Below are 20,611 nucleotides of genomic sequence, written 5' to 3' on the forward strand. Positions count from 1 at the left end.
GGGGTAATAGGGACTTTAAGCAACGACGGCTCCGGCAACCGGGAATGGATCAGTGCTCCATACATAAACCTGCTTGCCATTGCAGCCGTTTCTACTACGGCAGAACACTTACACGTAGTGTCTACAACGCCATGTCATAACCATGTTTATTGAAATTATAGCTGTCATAAATTTACACCGATTGCTCCATCACCTCTCTTATGCTGTGTAATGTGTTGGCATGCTCTGAATGAAGAAATAACACGAAATACCATATGCCATATATATAAAATGGTTTTAGAATAACGCAGATTGCTCCAGCACCTTCCTCTTTCCACTGCTGATCATGTCCAGTGCATGTAATAATTAAGCAATAATAGTGTGTATGTTTGACACATGCTGCATCACCATGGGAACCAAAAATGGATGGGAACCCGTCGCCGACGGCCGTTTGCTTAACGATTTTGACAGCTACGGCGATTGCATAATAGACGCCGTACTTCCGCCTAGTGGAGCCGTCCTGAAGAAAACCGTCGTTGCTTAAAGTCCCTATTGCCTCATTCCCTACCCGAGAATCATGGCCTCAGATTTGGAGACGCTGATCCTCATCCCAGCCGCCATACACTCCGGTCCAGTGAGAGCTGAAGGTAATAATAATTAAAATAAATAAAGGGACCCATACAAGTGTTTTGGGAACCAGTGCTCTGGACCAGAGTGACAGTCTTATGACCTCAAATGCCTTTCAACTGCTGCGCAGGCTATGAGGCCGCTTCCTGAGACTAATACACAGGCCATCCATCAATCTGCTGTGTGTGTGTGTGTGTGTGTGTGTGTGTGTGTGTGTGTGTGTGTGTGTGTGACTGTGTGTGCGTGCGTGTATGAGCGCATGCGTGTGTGTGTGTGTGTGTGTGTGTGTGTGTGTGTGCGTAGCCTGCTGTTTCAATGCTGACTCCATGCTGCCTCTCATACATCAGAACCTGACAACTGTGACATGACACTGTGTGACATATGAGGCCACTTTTTACCACCTCCTCACACAGAGAAAGGACGAGAGACAGAGACAGGCAGGCAGGCAGGCAGGCAGGCAGACAGACAGACAGACAGACATGCCTCCAGATGGATGGATGGATGCAGATCAAAAAGACAGATGGCGACAGAGTAGTTCTATGAATAAATATAATTAATAACTCAGTGATTATCATGAGCTTGTGATCCGTGTGACGTCGTTTACAACATGCCAGTTAAATCTGAGAATCTCGCTTATTCGCGGGAGCATTTTGACCGAAAGCGTTGTGAGCTTGTAGATCAGATATTTCCCGCAAAGAGATTTGGTGTTGATTTGAGGTTTGTTGGTCAGCTAGGGTTTAAGGCTCCAGTTATAATTAGAAGGAGCTTCATTGCTGTGAGAAAACACATACATTTGTTTGGTCCGTTTTGAATAATGAGTGAACAGAACCCAGACTAATGGACCGACCTTACGGAGTAGTCGGATGCCAACAAGCAGAAGTCCACTGTGATCGGCGGCGGCGCCATAGCTCTGTCCAATGTATGAAATATAGTGGCCCTCTGGAGTGAGTGTGGAAATATAGTGGCCCTCTGGAGTGAGTGTGGAAATATAGTGGCCCTCTGGAGTGAGTGTGGAAATATAGTGGCCCTCGGTAGTGAGTGTGGAAATATAGTGGCCCTCTGGAGTGAGTGTGGAAATATAGTGGCCCTCGGTAGTGAGTGTGGAAATATAGTGGCCCTCTGGAGTGAGTGTGGAAATATAGTGGCCCTCTAAAGTGAGTGTGGAAATATAGTGGTCCTCGGGAGTGAGTGTGGAAATATAGTGGCCCTCTGGAGTGAGTGTGGAAATATAGTGGCCCTCTGGAGTGAGTGTGGAAATATAGTGGCCCTCTCCATCGTCAAAGTTGCCCGCCCCTGTTAAAATGGTAAATGGTGCATTTATATAGCGCCTTTATCCAAGGCGCTTTGTGCATTACATTCACCCATTCACACACACATTCATACACCGATGGCGACAGAAACCATGCAAGGCACCAACCAGCACATCAGGAGCAATTATGGGTTCAGAGACTTGCTCAAGGACACTTCGACACTAACTCTGGGGGAGCCCGGGTTCGAACTGGCAACCTTACAGTTACCATCCAGCCACTCTACCCCTGAGCCACCGCCGCCCGTGTTCTATAGCACACATCAATTCCGTCTCTCCTCTCGTAATACGACACACTGCGGACGGAGGCTTTCAGAGCACATCTGTGCCTGGCTGCCATCATCGCTGCTTCTGCTATCACGTTTCACACCAACAGCACTTCCACTGACCTGCAACTCACTCTGCATCCTCTTATGCTTTCTGACGCTTCCTAAAATCAGTGGTGTTCAACATAGGGGGTCCGGGACCGCTAGGTGGTCCTCAGAGATACTGCAGGGGAGGGGGGGGGGGCGCCAAATCTTTATGCTATACTAGGGACTTTCATTTTACATTAACCACTTGAACCCTCTCAAACCTTCCTTGAACGCTACAAGCTCATGCATTGTAGATCGGCTATTTTCGGCAAAGATGTTTGGTTTGGAGGGAAAAAACTAAAAAGAGCAGACCAAGAACGGAGCCAAAGTATCGAGGGCTTAAAGAAAGGTATATTCAGTGATTTCACTTAATTCAAATATCACCTCTTTTTTTGTTTTGTTCTATAGAGTGTGCTGACCATATAAGCAGTTCCTCCCTGTCCCCAGTTAACCCCTGGGGGGAGGTCAAGGAGATAACCTCGTCCTAGGCCTTACGAGCACTTTATTGGTTTCGTGCCTATGCTATTGCATAGCACTTTAACGGTTTGCACTTCATGGTCAACGTGCACTTTATTGTCCGTTCTTGGTATCTGCTATGTGTACCGTATTATGTTTTATTGTATTGTACTGATGTCTATGCCGCAGCAACCCAATTTGACCTTCGGGGAAACAAAATAAAACCTTGAACTTCAACCTCCTGGCTATGGGTGATGCAGTCAAAAGTCACAGCCCGTGTTAAACATGGCAGCCTTGTAGTCATGCTAAAAAAGGAAGAAAGGAAGAAAAAAGAGAAAAGTTTGATGGATAGGCTCCTTAACACTGCACGCGCTGAGTGACTCGTTGCCGTTAAGTAGATTTAACAGTTTAAAATCCCACCGTAAGGCTGACAGGCGGGCTTTAGAAACATCAAAGTCAATGCTGCTCATCCTACAACGTGCTCAAACTGCTCTAAACAAATTACTCCTGCTCGCGTGTGCGTGGCGTGCCTGACTGCCTGCGTTGGTGCGTACATGCCTTCCTGTGTACATGTGTGCCGTACACGTGCGTGTGTTTTGGTTGCACAGACCTGACAATTATAATCAATTATTTTGCTGTTGCTAAAGTGATACAAATAGAACTTTGAAAATGTATTTAAGATGAAAAATGCCAAATTGTCAATCGGTTTCTCAGATGCAAAATCAAATTGATGCCCAAGCAAATAAAAGACAACCCAAACCTATACTTACTCAAACAAAAGGGAAATGTAAGAAGATAAGATACGATCTACAAGCTCATAGTGTGCCACGCTACGAGCTTGTAGATTTTAAACGTGAAAATGTGGCGCAAATTTAGAATATATATTCTTTCAGAGCGAACGTTTTTTTTCAGATGGGGGTCGGCGGCCAATGACATGGGGTTCTTTCCTTGATATGAAAATGTTTGAGACCGACTGACATACGTAGAAACATAGGTTTTTCAGAAAACTGTCGTGACTTAGAAGACATTTGTAGAATGGTCCTCAGGTCTGTTAACTTTACAGAAAATGGTGAACATGTATTGCAGATCCACTGCAGTAAGTTACAGCATGCATGACCTCACTCCAATTAGTTGTGACTTCAAACTGTTACATTGGCTGACAGGCATTCTAATCATGAGTGACACAATGTGTCCTCCAGTAGCTGCAGGACTCCAAACCAACCCCCGGTTGTCTTTACTTAACCTAGCAATGGAAGTCAAATATAAAGAAATAATTAAATAAAGAAATGTTTAATAATGAATAATTGCAATATTGTAATTTATTATTATGCTGGAAATATTGCTATCTCTCTGAAAAACGCATGTTGCTATATAAAATCTAAAAACGACACACGGATGCATTCCCAGTTTTAATGGGTTTTAAATAAAGCCTGAACGATTCCCGTTCCTGGGCACAGCCAGCCGTTTGTCTCTCTCTGGATTAGCTGTCCGACGATCGATTTCGTCTGAGGAAGAGAGCAAACGAACAGGAACAGACGGACGCAGGGGAAAGAAAAAGACTCTCCTGTTCTTTCACATTCGCTCTGTCGCGTGTAGGGAAATGTGCAGACCTGCTGCACGGCTACCTTCATGGCATTCATTAGATTCATAACACCGGAGGCTTCAGCTATTCATCATCATAGAACGGCAGCAGCTGTGGCTCAGGAGGTAGAGCAGGTGGTCCAATGGTCCCTGGGCCGGCGGTTCGAATCCCGGCTCCTCCTCCTGTCTACATGTCGAAGTGTCCTTGGGCAAGACACTGAAACCTACATTGCCTCCAATGAGTCGGTCGGTGTGAGCTTGCCACCATTGGTGTGTGAATGTGGGAAGTGAGTGCTGTGTAGACATAGGTGCGATTCATACTCCTATTTTAGAGCCGAATAAAAGTCGGTTCGGCTCTGTAGAGCCTACAATTTGACGTCATTTGAGGTTCGGGGGGGCGGGTATCGTCCTAAAATCGGCTCTTCGGTGCTACTGAAAATTTCTGATGAGCCTAAATCATTTCGGCACCAGCGGTAAAATAGGAGTATGAATTGGCCCATAGCACTCTATAGTGTATACACATATAGTTTCATTAGATAGATATTCCACTGTTAGCTTCTTAAGCTTACATAATTAGGATTCATGATGACTATTTGTATGTATTTGATGTATTACCATGTTTTTTTGTTCTTCCTACTGTAAATCGCTCTGGATTAAGAGCGTTTGCTAAATGTGTTGACTGTTCGCCACTTCGCCTCCCAATGTATAAATGAATAAACCCATTGAAGCGCTTTGAGCACTTGGAAAAGCACTATAAAAATGCCATTCATTATGAAAATGCCTTTAGGTGCCACGGACGACAAGACGTCTTATTGCCGTCTTTGTAATGAATGCCACGGACGACAAGACGTCTTGATTTTCATCCATATTTTGAAAATTCCTCTAATCTGGTGTACAGGTGATGACATGCACATAACATGCATAATAGAATTACAAATTCTTTCTTTCTTGATAATGGGCACTCCGAGCCTAAACTGAGCACATCAGAATTATCTCTGCCAGAGTTTTCCCAGATTCCAAGGCTATTTTTCAAATATAGAATGCTCATGTGGCCTAATAATAGTCGTCTTATGTTGGGCTTGTATTTGTAGACCTGCTGGTCGGCTCTTAAATGGTCTCTGGAGAAGTCTGGCAACACAACACTGGCCTCTGTCTCCTCTGCCTCGCACAACGCTGCCCAGTCCGGTCCGTTCCGCGTGGTGCCTTCCGTGCCAGGTTGTGTTTGACAGGACCGATGGACAGCAGGGTGCTTTGTTCATCTATGGACAATTTAACCCATTCTGACCTGAGATCAGATTCATCATTCATACGAGGTTTTCCACTGGACACACACTGGTCTGATTAACCAATTCTGACCTGAGATCAGATTCTAAAAATGTCAGTCGTTCTTCGATTTTAGCAGCAAAAATAGCAGACCTACAAGCTCGTAGCGCACCACTCGGTGGCGCGCTATGAGCTTGTAGATCTGCTATTTTTCAATAGCTAAAGCATGACATGATGCTGACACCAAAAGGGGTTCCCGTTCAGAATGGGTTAAGCCGTCACAGTGAATTAGAAAATTTAGAATGCAACTGGACGGAACGCAGTGGTGTAAACCAGTGGTTCCCAAAGTGGGGTCCCGGGACCCCTAGGGGCCCTTGAGACGTTGAGAGAGTTCCCAGGGGGTCCCCAGCTAAATGATAGTTATGAACCAAAGTGGACCCATACTTGGTTACATTTGTACACTCTCAAGAGTACAATTTATTTTGATTTTACAATATAAATTGGGGTCCCAGAGATAGAAATGTCATTAAATGGGGGACCGTAGCCTAATTTAGGTCAAACCGGGGGCCCTTGAACTTAAAATGGTTGAGAATCACTGCTAGAGACGTAAACATCTGCTCGAGCCGTAAAAAAGCCATACAAACATAGGTTCTTGGACCCCCCATATTTTCAAATGGGGGGTCCCATTTTCAGCACTTTTACAATCTACTCCATCTACATCTCTGAGGCAAATATTGTACTTTTGAATCCCCTCCAGTTATTTGAAAACTTTAGTTACTTTGTAGATTTTTATTATTAATAATAATTAAGACACATTGTGAGCTTGTAGGTCTGCTATTTTCAAAAGATGGAATGACACGAGCTCACACACACACACACACACACACACACACACAAATCTGTGAATCTGTTTACAGATTGCTCTGTTGTTTATCTTATCGTACTGGTCACATGTCACATCTCTGCCAACACTCGGTGTTGGTGCGCACGCACACACGCACACAAGCACGCACACTATGAATAACAAGCAACGCATTCATAACATGCAATGGTGCAAAATATTCAACACAATTCTTGGTGTTCTGAATAATTTGTCATTATGATCCAATCACCACCAATCTATTTAATCAATCCAGTATTTCGGTTTCTTAAAATAACTCAAACATTTCTATTCCCTTTCCTGTGCAAAAAACCCCACAAACAACGCAGCTTCGACATGCATCGGAGGATAGCTTCCAACGGTCGCATCCGTAGCATGAGTCTTCACATCACGATCTCAGGCGATCCATTCAGAAGACTAAAAACGCCTTCAATCGTGTGACATAAAAATGTCACTTTGATGTTCCCTTCAGAAAAGGACGGGAAAGGTCACCAGGCAGCTAATTGTGTATACGAGCACGCACACGCACACACACGCACGCACACTAACTGACAGCTTGTCTGCCTCCTGCTGTGCTGGTGCTCTCAGTCTCTTATTTTTCTATTTTAACGGAGCAGGAGAACACCCTGCTGGGAATCTCAATGACATCAGATGAGTCGACGGTGTGCACGGCACGTCTCCTACAGGTCTGTCTGAGGCCAGCTCTGTGCACGTCTCCTACAGGTCTGTTTGAAGCCAGCTGCTGGATAACAAGGCAACGATCAAAAGAATGTTACAATATCAGCATCGGAGGCCCCCAAGCTAATGTGTGCATTTAAAGGGAGCTTCATCAGAGCATTCATTTTCATGATTTTGGAGGATTTGAAAAAAGATGAAAATCCAAGTGTTATCCCGCCAGACGTTGAACATCTAGTAGCCAACATCATCGTCCTCATCATCATCACAGTGACAAAGTTGATACTCTATCTCTGGGGTCAACAGGGTGTCCTCAAGGCCAATTCATACTCCAGTTTTAGGTGATAAAGCTATTAAAACAACAACATGACGACGTCAGTGAGCCACCGCTCTTCCCCAGGTCCGCCAGACTCGCTCCGGGCAATGCGATTGTATTCATATTATGTGCAACGCCAAAAACACAATTATGTTGTTGTTGAAAAGTCACGATGGTGCCGGGCTGCGCTAGAACATGTGGAGGTCTTATGTAACCGTAACGCATGCACCGTGCAGATGCTCATGACCGCACGTGTGCATGTGTAATAATTAGGGTCATCTTTATACATAAATAGCTGCTACCAGAGAGAGAGAGAGAGAGAGGGAGGGATAGAGAGAGGGGGGGTACAAGACAACTCCATTTAATCCAATTGTCCATCCACCCCGCGCTCACACAAAACACAAAACGGGGTGTAGCCCCGCGGGCGTGTAAGCCCGCCGGCACCACGAAGGGCCAATCCGACCCTGCGATCTCCATCTACCATCTGACTGCTGCTAACATGTTGTCTAACATCAAGACATCATTCACACACACACGCACACAGTTACACACACACAGTTACACACACACACACACACACACGTAGTGTAAGATGCTGCACGTGATGAAAAGCACAGCGGCCGTGACCTTGGTCATGCATGTTGGCTGACTCACACATGTTGACCCCCCCCCCACACACACACACACACACACATCTTCCTGGGGCCATGTGACATTAAGAATGGTCTCTAGTCCTACATGCTCCGAGCTCCACTAGCTCTTTAACTGCTGACAGATAGCGTGGTTTAGCGAGAGGACACAGCCCTGTCCACCCCTCCCACCCCACGCTCCCTTGACCCCATCTACTAACCACAGCCCTGGTGTCCACCCCTCCCACCCCAGACTCCCTTGACCCCATCTACTAACCACAGCCCTGGTGTCCACCCCTCCCACCCCAGACTCCCTTGACCCCATCTACTAACCACAGCCCTGTGCACCCCTCCCACCCCACGCTCCCTTGACCCCATCTACTAACCACAGCCCTGGTGTCCACCCCTCCCACCCCAGACTCCCTTGACCCCATCTACTAACCACAGCCCTGTGCACCCCACCCACCCCAGACTTGACTGACCCCATCTACTAACCACAGCTCTGACAGATAGCGTGGTTTAATGAGAGGACACAGCTCGAGTCGTGTCCCCGCATCTACTCGACTGACCCCTACTAACCACAGCCCTGTCCACCCCTCCCACCCCACGCTCCCCTGACTGACACCCTCTGATAACCACAGCTCTGTCCACCCCTTCCACCCCAGGCTCGGCTGACTGACCCCTCCTCCTCTTACCCACTTGAGCATCTCAAAAGTGTCCAGTCCACCCTGCAGTCCACCCATCTGACCACTCAACACTCTGTTCGAGGGAAAGGCCTTTGTGGGTGTGTAGGAATTCACTACACTGACGAAGCCCTGCACACCGAAACGCATGACTCAAATGGACCAAACAATGAAATCACAATGAAGTAGAATATACAAGCAACATGGTAAATGGTGCATTTATATAGCACCTTTATTCAAGGTGCTTTACTGAGATTGTGCATTTACATTCACCCATTCACGCACACATTCATACACCGATGACAGAGGACAGTGGAAAGGCACCAACCTGCACATCGGGAGCGATTAGGGGGTTCAGAGTCTTGCTCAAGGACACTTCCACACTAACACTGGGGGAGCCCGGGTTCAAACTAGGAACCTTGCGGTTCCCATCCAGTCACTGAATACAGGGGATAAGGGGTACCTGAACCACTGCCGCCAACATGAATAAAGAATAAAAACGGTGGGTACTGTGACTAATTTCTAGTCTAGACATAAATGAAGATATGCAGACTGCAGTAGGCTAAAATGTGTGCGTGTGCAAACTGTGCATGTACAAAATATACCGAAAACCAAAGACGTGATATGTGACTAGTACGATACGAAACATCTGTCTGTGTGTGTGTGTGTGTGTGTGTGTGTGTGTGTGTGTGTGTGTGTTGACTGCACACATGTGTTGACTGTGCGTGCGTGTGCGCCGTGCGCGCCTTCCCAAAGTCCCAGAGCTGCGCATACGTCCAGATGTTGTTTATTTGCACAGAGATGCGAGGTTAGAGGAAGGTGGTGGTGAGGAGGGTACATACAGTATTTCTTCCATGTCCACTTCACTACACATGGTTGGGTTATGAATTGTTGCGTCAGACAGACAGACAGACAGACCGCCAGCATGTCCACTTCACTACAGTAGCCTACAGCAGTGGTTCCCAAAGTGAGTTCCAGGGGGTCCCCAGCTAAATGGATAGTTCGGAATAGGAACCAAATGGACCCTTATGGGTCCGTAACTCAGAGTGTACAAATGTTGGTTCCATTTGTACACTCAGAGTAAAATTTACTTTGATTTTAGGGTCCCAGAGATAGAAATGCCATTAAATGGGGGGACCGTAGCCCAATTCAGGTCAAACCTGGGCGTCCTTGAAATGAAAATGGTTGAGAATCACTGCTAGAGCTGTGAAAATCTTCTCCTATGGGGGTCCTTGACATATAATTCCTAATGTGGGTCCACAGGCTAATGAGCGTTAATTTGGGGGTTCTTGACATGAAAAGGTTTGAGAACGCTAACCATAACATCTTTAAAGATTCCTTCATTCCTAATGCCATTAAGGCAAGTGTTGTTGCTGTTGTTGTCGCCGTTTGTTTTTTACTGTTGAGACCCAAGACAAATTTCCACACGTGGACAATAAATAAAACTAACTAACTAACTAACTAACTAACCACTGGCCTACATTACAGCAGGGCTTCCCAAAGGAATTCCAACAAAGTCGCCCTCTTACCAACTTGTGCCCGACGTACATCCAGCGGAACTGCGCAGCCTGGTATTCCTAAAGTAACCCAAGTAAATAATGCTCAAACGGTTAAATCCTACCTTATTCCTAACCGTAACCTCAGTAAAACTGTGCCAAAACCTAACCCTATTCCCAAACTTAACCAGAGTAAAACTACGACAACAGCAATGTCCCTATGTCCACGTACCTGTCTGTCCCTCTGTCTGTCCCTGTTTAGAGTACCAGTAGGGGCAAAGGTGGCGCTGTTGTGCTAGAAACAGAGAGAGAGAGATTGTGTTGCACTGTTGCCTGCTAATTACAGAGAGAGAGAGATGTCTGCTTAAATGCTAATTCCCCCACACAGTAACTCTGTCATTTCTCGACCGTTTCGGACGCGGGGCGGCTAGCCGGAACCGGGCTGACACCCTGGGCGTGTTCCTGTGGGTCTGGAAGTTGGGTGGGTCCCCGGTGGGTTGCACCACTCCAGTCACACGGGTGTGATTTTTACTTGAGAGCTACTTTCATCTCATTCTCAACTAATGGCACATATCCCAACCAATCACGCCGACCAATCACAATTTGCGTCCTCACTGTTTGTGTAATACGCAAACAGTCACCCAATGCTGGTCATAGGTGGGGCTAACACCCCTCAAAAAACTAAACAGTCACCCAATGCTGGTCATAGGTGGGGCTAGCACCCCTCAAAAAACTAAACAAACAGTCACCCAATGCTGGTCATAGGTGGGGCTAGCACCCCTCAGAAAACTAAACAAACAGTCACCCAATGCTGGTCATAGGTGGGGCTAGCACCCCTCAAAAAACTAAATAAACAGTCACCCAATGCTGGTCATAGGTGGGGGCTAGCACCCCTCAAAGAATGAAACAAACAGTAACCCAATGCTGGTCATAGGTGGGGCTAGCACCCCTCAAAAAATGAAACAAACAGTAACCCAATGCTGGTCATAGGTGGGGCTAGCACCCCTTAAAAAATTAAACAAACAGTAACCCAATGCTGGTCATAGGTGGGGCTAGCACCCCTCAAAAAACGAAATAAAATAAATAACAGTGTAAATCAGGTGTGCCGTGGATGAAAACAGAAACAAGTTATTTAAAGGGGTGCCTGACAAAAAAGTTCCGGAACCACTGCAGCAGCTAGTGTACAGTACAGTACTCCTTAAGAACTTAGGATATGGACCAGACTCAGAGCTAACAGTACAGTACAATATAGCTCTGGTCCATATCCTTAAGAACTTAGGCTATGGACCAGAGCTAACAGTACAGTACAGTACAGTACTGTACTGTACAGTACAGTACAGTAGCCTACAGTACAGTCATGAAATGTTTGAGATGTGGGGGAGCATGCAGCATCCCCCACACATGCAGAAACAGAACGCACGCATGCACGCGCGCCTACAAGCCCGAACCCAACTAGACATAAATATGAGCGACAGACAGACAGCTGCTGAATCATGTATACAAAGAAATATATCCTTCCAAAGTATAACTGCTGGAAATACAATTTTGCACGCACACACACGATGTATTTTGTAGTAGGGTAGTCTACTCGCTCTATGTAAACAAGTCACGCATGTGAGTGGTTTGGCTCGCTTCAATAAAAGTTGAATGATGGTCGTTTCGCAGTGATATGTCCTACTGGCTTTGAGTTCATAAATAGGCTTTAAGGATCATCAAATTATAGGTTAATCTGGCACAACGCTCACTAAAAACAACAAGAACACGAGGTTATACTATTACTCACTGTTATATCAAAGAAAAGACTCACCTTGCCTTGGCTTGCACAAAATGTTCCTTTTTAATATACACAAACGTGTTGAGCAGTTATTTCCCAGTGTGAATCCGTGTTTCTTCGGTCGCCTTAATATTCCTCCTCTCACTTTGCAACTTGTTTGAATCTATTATCGTCTTTCTTTCTTTTTTAGCACAACTTGTTCCCCCGGCCCGGCCTGGCCCACAGCTAGCGCTTCACTTCTTCAAGGCTAGTTTATTTTCCTCTGCTTCTTCCTTCTTCCAAAAATCACGTCGATAGGACGCATCTGGTCTGGTCTGGGAGACACTGAGCTCCACAAGCGGGCTGACTGTCTGCAGACAGCGTTCCTCCAGCACACACTGGGGAAACGGAGTGTGCGTAATGTGTGTGTGTGTGTGTGTGTGTGTGTGTGTGTGTGTGTGTGTGTGTGTGTGTGTGTGCTGCTGCCTGTCGTCCGTCGCGGCGGTGCTGGCTGCTGATCCACACAGACAAGCAGAGAAGTGAAGGGAGGCAGCCGGCTGGGGGGCAGGGGGTTCCACGCAGCAGGGCAGGGGGGCTTTCCACAGCCGACGGTTTAAAGTGAGTCCAGCATGCATGGCAGTGGCATGATGGGCATCATGATCTGACCTGCCAACTTAAAGGACAAGTTTAGTTTTTTTCAACCAAGGTTCATGTTTTAGGTTATTAGAGAAAGTAAAAGATGAGTGTTTTGGGTTTTTTCATTTGCTGCTTTCTTTCGTTTTAGGGATTTTAGCTGTTTTTGACAGGGGGGCTGGGCATTCTAACCTGACTCCGACAGATGGGGCAGCAGAGAGTACACTGGGTTCCCCCCTCCTGCTCCCATCTGGGAACAGCTTCTTCTGTCTGCTGCTGTCGGCCGTTTTGACGTTTTCCACTCAGGTGTGGAAATACTGACAGGCAGACTCGATGCCCGGCCACCAAACAGCCTGGCCAATCAGCGGCAGCTAGAGGCGGGATCAAGGCATACACAGTCCTGCCTTGATCCCGCCTCTAGCTGCCGCTGATTGGCCACAATGGCTACCGATATGGATTGATCCATTATTGTTTACATGTATCATCCTCCTTGCATAAATATTACCGTAAACCGGTTGTGACTATAATATCATATTGTGACGATAATCTCAGACACCCCCCCCCCCCCCCCCCCCCCCAAAAAAAATCTTAAAAAATAGCTAAATTAGCTGATCTACAATCCCACAAACTGTCACTCACATCGTGCTGCAAACTTCTATACAAACTATGTTTGAGCGGTTAAAGCCAGGAAAACACTTATCATATTACCATAACCTAAGCTCCAAATTAGTCTCTCATATTACAGTATGTCTTGACATTATTGAATTACAAGCCCTAGCTTTGCTGAAAATATCTGATTTCTAATAGAAATCAGATATTTTCAGCAAATAAATTATACGGGGGGGGGGGGGGGAGGAGCTGGGACCAAGTGGGGGTGCTTGAGGGGTTTCCAGACTTCCAGGGGTTCCCTGCAGCAAAAGTAGTTAATACAGCATCACAATCATTTGAACCACTTTATCCATTTATATGTTGGCTATTAAAAAATTCATAAGAAGATTATCAAAAATGAATCATCTTGAATTTGTTTAACAAAACCCTTCTCGCCTGCATGGGGGTCCCTGGCACGAAACCTTTTCAGATGGAATTTCTATTTCTGGGACCCCCAATTTATGTTGTAAAATCAATGTTAATTTAACTGAGAGTGTACAAACGGAACCACAGACTCATAAGGATCCATTTGGTTCCAAACTATCATTTAGCTGCATGGGGAGTGGGGACCCCCTGGAACCCCTGGGGCTCCCCGGACCCCACTGTCTGTCTGTCTGTCTGTCTGTCTGCCTCCTCACGCCTCGCTGACCTCACTAGTTAATCATGATAAAATAGCACCATTATTTTCCTACTCAGTCTGCGTCTCATAGGAGGGCTGTGGGCAGTTCAGAAACACGTCCACCAGTGACATCATCAATGGGAAATCCAAGCTAATATAAACTGCATGCTTTCTATTCCTGAAAAGTTGCAATGCAAAAGTGGAAGCTATCGTTCTCATGATAATAACTAGAAAAAAAAATCTACCTCACAGTAGAGTCCATTTGAGTACTTTTTTCCCACCACTGGTTTTAGGCGCTGCTCACAGAAATCTGCCTACAGGCGTGTGAAGTGTGAAGTCTAAAAAGCAGTCCTTGCCCGTGGCAGCCAGTAAAGTTCATATAACGTAACACTGCAAAGCCCTCTGCAGACTGCAGCTGCACACTCAAATCCTCTGTGCTCATGTATAAAGACATTATGTTTTAGTGCACTCTCCGCGTTGCAGATGGACAATAATGCAACTCTGTATATTCACTTTGCTTTCCAATTATTTGATTATCCAGTATGAAGTTCTTGCAGAAAGAACTGTGCAGTAGCAGATATTATTTATTTATTTAATATATATTCTTTTCTCTTCAGAGAGGGGGTGTTGGAGGGGGGATTCCCCAGGGGTTCCCCAGTTCAAATATGATTTTTGGAGGGGGGGAATCATGGCCTGATATGGTTGAGAACCACGGCAGTAGGCTACAACACATGCATGCTGCTCCTGTGCAGTCTTCTAGGGCAGGCTATGCCCCAGCAGCAGTGTGAAAAGCCCGAACAGGCATGGTGGGGGTCCAACAGGGGGGACTCTGATGGACAACAGAACCAAACCAACTCCAGCAGTCTGCTCTCTCTCTCTCTCTCTCTCTCTCTCTCTCTCTCTCTCTCTGAGAGCCACAGGGTTGCATCATGTGACTTGCACATGATGGATCGCATCAGTGTCTGCCTCCCATGACTAGGGTTGAACCACTTAAACCCTGTGTAAAACGGGTAACAAACTTAAACCCATAACAGCTAACGAGCACTTTTATCGAGTGCACTGAGGACTCTATTGCTGGAGCCCTCAATTCAATGTCATTTTGACCATGCTTGCATCTCGTGGTTCACTACACCTCGTCACTAAAATCAAAACTATAGATCTCTCGAAACCGACATGTGGGGACTCTGTATCCGGGCACGGCTGACCTGGTGGTACTCAAAATATGGATATAACAGACTTCGTGATCGTGAGCATTTAGGCCAACGTGCAGCATTTAGAACATACCCAAATCAAATCATAGTACAACGTTACCACATCTATGCTCGGACGCAAAATAGATATAGACTTTTCCCATGTACCATATTGCTGCCATGGCGAGCCAGGCCGGGTTACAGGGGGAGAAGAGAAAATGGCCACACAGACGGCAGGCCGACTGGCAGACTGCCGCCGATCAGATACAGAGATTTCGCACCTCGGGTCAATGGTGGTGAAATGAGGACAAAACACCTCTTTCCTCTTCTGGAGGAGGTCCAAACTGCTTGTTCTCGTCTACGAAAATGTTATCCAGTCTGATGATGGCTGCATCGATCATAAAGGGATAGTATGTAACTGTGTTTGACCTCTTCACTAGTTCCCCTAACGTTTTTCAGAAAACTGTTAGAAGCCTTTTTTTATATAGTTATCAGTCAGTGAAAAAAGGTAGACGATAAACATTTTTCTTGATAGTTTTCGTCGACAAAATGAACACTGTTCGATATCAGTGTTTTGTTATTTTCAGAAATAGCAGATCTACAAGCTCACAGAGCTTTGGGTCCCTTCTGTCCCTTAAATGAACCGTTTGGACCTGTTTACTAACTGGAGTTGTTGGGGACATGCCCACCACTCCCAGACTAATGATAGTGCATTACATATTTACTATGTGACATGTATAGACAACATTTCTGAACGAATTTTGTATATTTTTGTATACGGTTAATTTACCAAATGGATGAATTGTCGCTACAGTACGTAGCCGATGAATGAACAATGAAGCACGAAATGCGTTCACAATGGATCGGTGGAGCAAAAACAATGTTGCGTCTTTGAATAGCAGCATTCTTCTTCTTCTTTGGGCCCTGTAGAATAATCAGGATATACATTGACAGCTTTTTCATGCTCCCAATTAGAGTTACTTAGTTATACTTGAGCGGCTTTTCTAGAGTACAAGGCTTGTTGGAAATGCATTTACATTATTCAATACGTAATAGTTTAATGAGAGGGGAGCAACTCAATGCTCACACGATATTCACTGCTTTGTCCACAAACACTATCTGCATGCAGTGATGGAAGACGAAATCAGATTGTATTAGTGTGGTTGCCTAGTATATATATTGTTATTGCACTCCCGTGCTTAAATTGTTGAAAACGTTTAAATCGTGGCAATAACTCTCTATTCTCCCCTCTGATTGGCCAGCGATTCGGAACTCTTCCCAAGGCATTTGTGCACTTTGCCCTCATCTGATTGGACAGTATACGGTGACATACGAAACTCAACTCGTCTAATTGAAAAATATTCCTATAGAAAGATAGACGCAAATATATATATATATATATATATATATATATATATATATATATATATATATATATATATATAGTTCCATTTGTACACTCTCAGAGTTCCATTCCATTTGTACACTCTCAGAGTTAAATTAACAGTGATTTTACAATATACATTGGGGGTCCCAGAGATATAAATGCCATTAAACAGGGGACCATAGCCTAATTCAGGTCAAACCGCGGGGCCCTTGTAATGAAAATGGTTGAAAATCACTGCTAGAGCCATACAGATCTCCTATTGGGGGTCCTTGGCATATGTTTTCAAATGGGGGTCCACGGGCTAATGAGTATCATGTTGAAAAGGTTTGGGAACCACTGACTTTTATACCATATCACCATATTACAATATCCCAAATATACCAGACGATATCTAGTCTAGTTGTATCTCATATCACCATATATCACCAATATTGATATACCGTATATACACACACATATAGCCATGTTCTCTCTCAGAAGCCATGCACACAATAAAGTGTTATGAATAGCCATGCAACGTCTCTGACACTGGCAGTCTTCCTGCTTCATGAATATTAATATGACTTTATGAAATCCCCACAGTAGGGATTGTGTTCGTGCAAATCGTCAGGCTATTTTCCTTCTGCGATCCCTCAAGGAAAATATGAAGCCCCTTGGGGGCTTGGAAAATAAACACTCTAGTCGTACAGCCACTGAAACTATCATCCCTTTATATAAGTCACTAACACACACACACACACACACACACACACACACAATGTCGTTTAAAATTACATTTTGTGGTGCGTCAGTGAAAACTGAAATGCATGAAGCAATGATTTAGGCTGGGAATACTTTAATAAGAATTGGTATAAAATTGGGAATAAAAAGTGATATACCACTTTTTGTAGTGTGGTATACCAAAGACCACTTTTGGAGATCGCCCATTATGGAGGACTTTTCTCTTTGGCTCTGAAATTATGTATTGTAATGGTTTTAGAAATTCTCTTAAACATAATAAACAACACAACAGAGTGAAATAACTCCTGGAATGGAATAGTTTGCCCATAATAAGGTATGAAAACAACCCAAACCTCTAAATAAGTGGTCTTACCCTTTAAGTAATTGGTGTACAGTACATGCATTTACTTAAGTAAGGTAGAGGTAGAGGTATTTGAGTATCGCCAATTTCCAATACTTCTACTTCTACTTCACTAGATGCCAGACTAGGCAAATATTGTACTTTTACTCCACTGCATTTATTTGAAAACTTTAGCTGCTAGTTTCTTTGTAGATTTTGATTATTATTACAAAACATACATTAACAACTTCAGCCAACATGGTGAGCTTGTAGATCAACTCTTTTCAAAAGATTATTATACATTTGAAAACTTTAAATGGGACACTGCACAATGAGTATACTTTTTTCTTTTGGTACTTAAAGTACATTTTGAGGCCAATACTTTTTGTACTTTTAAGCACATATTGAACACCTGACTTTTCCTTGTAACGGAGCATTTCTATATTGCAGTATTGATACTTTTACCCAAGTAAAAAAATAGAGAACTTTGTTCCACCACCGGGCCCAGAGCAGTGGTTCTCAGGGTGCGGGGTCCCCGATGGGGTTCCAGGGGGTCCCAAACTAAATGTGTTATTAGATAGTAAGAACACCAAGATCATTTTAATCACTTTAACCCTATTGGCTAGCTGAAAATATCCGTGCTAGTAGGTTATTATAACATTGGCATACGTGTGTGTGTGTGTGTACATTTATGGCTGTTCCCTCCGAGGCTGTCACGTGCACTCGCTGCGTTCCTTCCCCACACACACCAATGAAGTGGGATTATAATTGCTCTCCTTTGAAGTGACTGTTGAAATAATCCGGAGAGGATAGGCTCTCTCTCTCTCTCTCTCTCTCTCTCTCTCTCTCTCTCGGGAAAATGTAGAAAAAAGATGAGTCCTGGTTGAAGAATATAAAGGTTGCCGCTCAGAAAGAGACATGGGACAGATTTTGGATTTATATTAATCATTTCCCCCCCCCCACATTTTTGCAACCCATTTTTTCACCCGGTGTCAATTATCTAATGAAATCCTGGGCACTACACTTCCTCTGCCAACCTGGGGGGGCAGCGGACTGACCTCATGCTTCCTTCTATGCATTCCGTGGCCCAGTCAGTTTAGAGATGGCCCAGTCTAACTTCGAAGAGAGAGGGCGAAAAAACAAGAAAAACAACAAAAGATAGCCTACTTTGGCAGCCCTTGTGCATGCAAATGTCTGTTTAGTAGCAAACTACAGCATGCAAGCCACCACGTCGGCAAAATCGTTCACACCTATCGGCCGGAGATGCGCTATTTTTCTGATGTAGATCAGATTTTTTCAAATAGCTAAAGTATAACATAATGCATTAAAGGCCAGATTCTTACATAATGCATATAACATAATTAAGTATACTAATACATAATGTATATTAATACATAATGCATTAAAGTATAATGTGTGTGCGTGTGTGGGTGTGGGTGTGGGTGTGCGTGCGTGCACCTCTGTGACCCCCTCACAGTGCACGTGGGTCTGGATCCACTCCAGGCGGTCGGAGTTCTCTCTCTCTCGAACGCCCTCGTTGACCACGGAGCAGAGATCCTCTGCTCGCTCCAGCGCCTCCTTCAGGGGCCCCCGGTCAGCGTGGCCCTCGGGGGTGTGCTCCAGGATCTGAGGGGGGGGGGGGGGGGGGGGGGGGGGGCACGTCACAGGGTTAGGGCCCCCCACAGGGTTAGAACATATACACTCAATTTGACTGAGGGACTGCCATTGGATTCTTTTTTTCCCCCATGTATTTTCATGTCATATGAAAGCAGGGAAGCATAGCTTCAAATTGACATATTGGTTGTTCAGTTTGACCCACCAGTTTTGGAGATATGGCTTATAGAGTAATGTCTTGCGAGAGAAAACAGGCTTGAAAGGTTCACTTATGTGGACTCTAACATTACACCTAGCTACATGTTTAAGCATTTATTTCATATTTACATGTCTTCTGTGGTCTCTAACATTACACCTAGCTACATGTTTAAGCATTTATTACATGTCTTCTGTGGTCTCTAACATTACACCTAGCTACATGTTTAAGCATTTATTTCATATTTACATGTCGATTTCAGCTCTGACATTTATTTCAGACATCCTCTAGTATGTGAAGAGTCTGCCTGTGATATTAACTCATTTTGGAAAGCAAAAAAAGCAAAAACGTTTTTCTCCTCTGGTGAAAAGCTGGAATTAGCGCGATGGCAGTCTCTCAGTCAAATCTGGTCACATATTACTGAATATAGAGGTGTGAGGGGGCCCTCGGGGGTGTGCTCCAGGATCTGAGGGTCTTTTAACCCTTCTAAATCCAAATTTTCAATTTCCAATAGATTTTCTACACATTTTGAACCACTGTGAAGTGGCCCATTCTGCAATGGATATGATGCATACATCTATTAATGTATAGGATGCATATATCTGAATCCATACTGTACTTCACATGTGACTCAAACACCTTCTTATAAGCTGCGTACATAAACTACAGTCAGTAATGCCTGCCTGAAATCCTATACTCTCACTTCAACTTAACCCTGAATGCGTGCGTGCACACACACACACACACACACACACACACACACACACACACACCATCTGCGGCTCATATTCTAACATTATGTAACTCCAAATCAAGCGTGCTATTCCATTTCCCTGCCGTCTGCACATTGCCAAAGTTGTTTGATGTCATAAAAAAAGAAAAGGAAAAGTGATGAATTATAAAATAGCCGTGCAGAAATGCACCTAATGGGAGTGAAGCGCATGTATGAAGGTTATTCTGCAGCAGCGACGTAGCACCTGGAAAGGTTATACTGTATTTCCACACTCACTCCAGAGGGCCACTATACTATACTATATTTCCACACTCACTCCAGAGGGCCACTAATACTATAGTATATTTCCACACTCACTCCAGAGGGCCACTATACTATACTATTTTTCCACACTCACTCCAGAGGGCCACTATACTATACTATATTTCCACACTCACTCCAGAGGGCCACTATACTATATTTCCACACTCACTCCAGAGGGCCACTATACTATATTTCCACACTCACTCCAGAGGGCCACTGTACTGTATTTCC

At 44.7% G+C, this 20,611-nt stretch overlaps 1 protein-coding gene across 1 annotated transcript in view; it reads right to left on the minus strand.

Moving 5' to 3' along the window:
- Positions 1-12,336, minus strand: part of LOC308328721 (leucine zipper putative tumor suppressor 2 homolog) — a 76,547-nt gene extending 64,211 nt beyond the window's left edge. Inside the window, exon 1 of the mRNA XM_080782820.1 lies at positions 12,052-12,336. The gene's annotated coding sequence lies outside the window, so the exon portion shown is untranslated. The remainder of the gene's footprint in view (positions 1-12,051) is intronic.
- Between the last annotated feature and the right edge of the window lie 8,275 nt (positions 12,337-20,611).

Source organism: Protomyctophum bolini (genome assembly GCF_963924005.1).
Source record: "Protomyctophum bolini genome assembly, chromosome: 14".
Lineage (NCBI taxonomy): Eukaryota > Metazoa > Chordata > Actinopteri > Myctophiformes > Myctophidae > Protomyctophum > Protomyctophum bolini.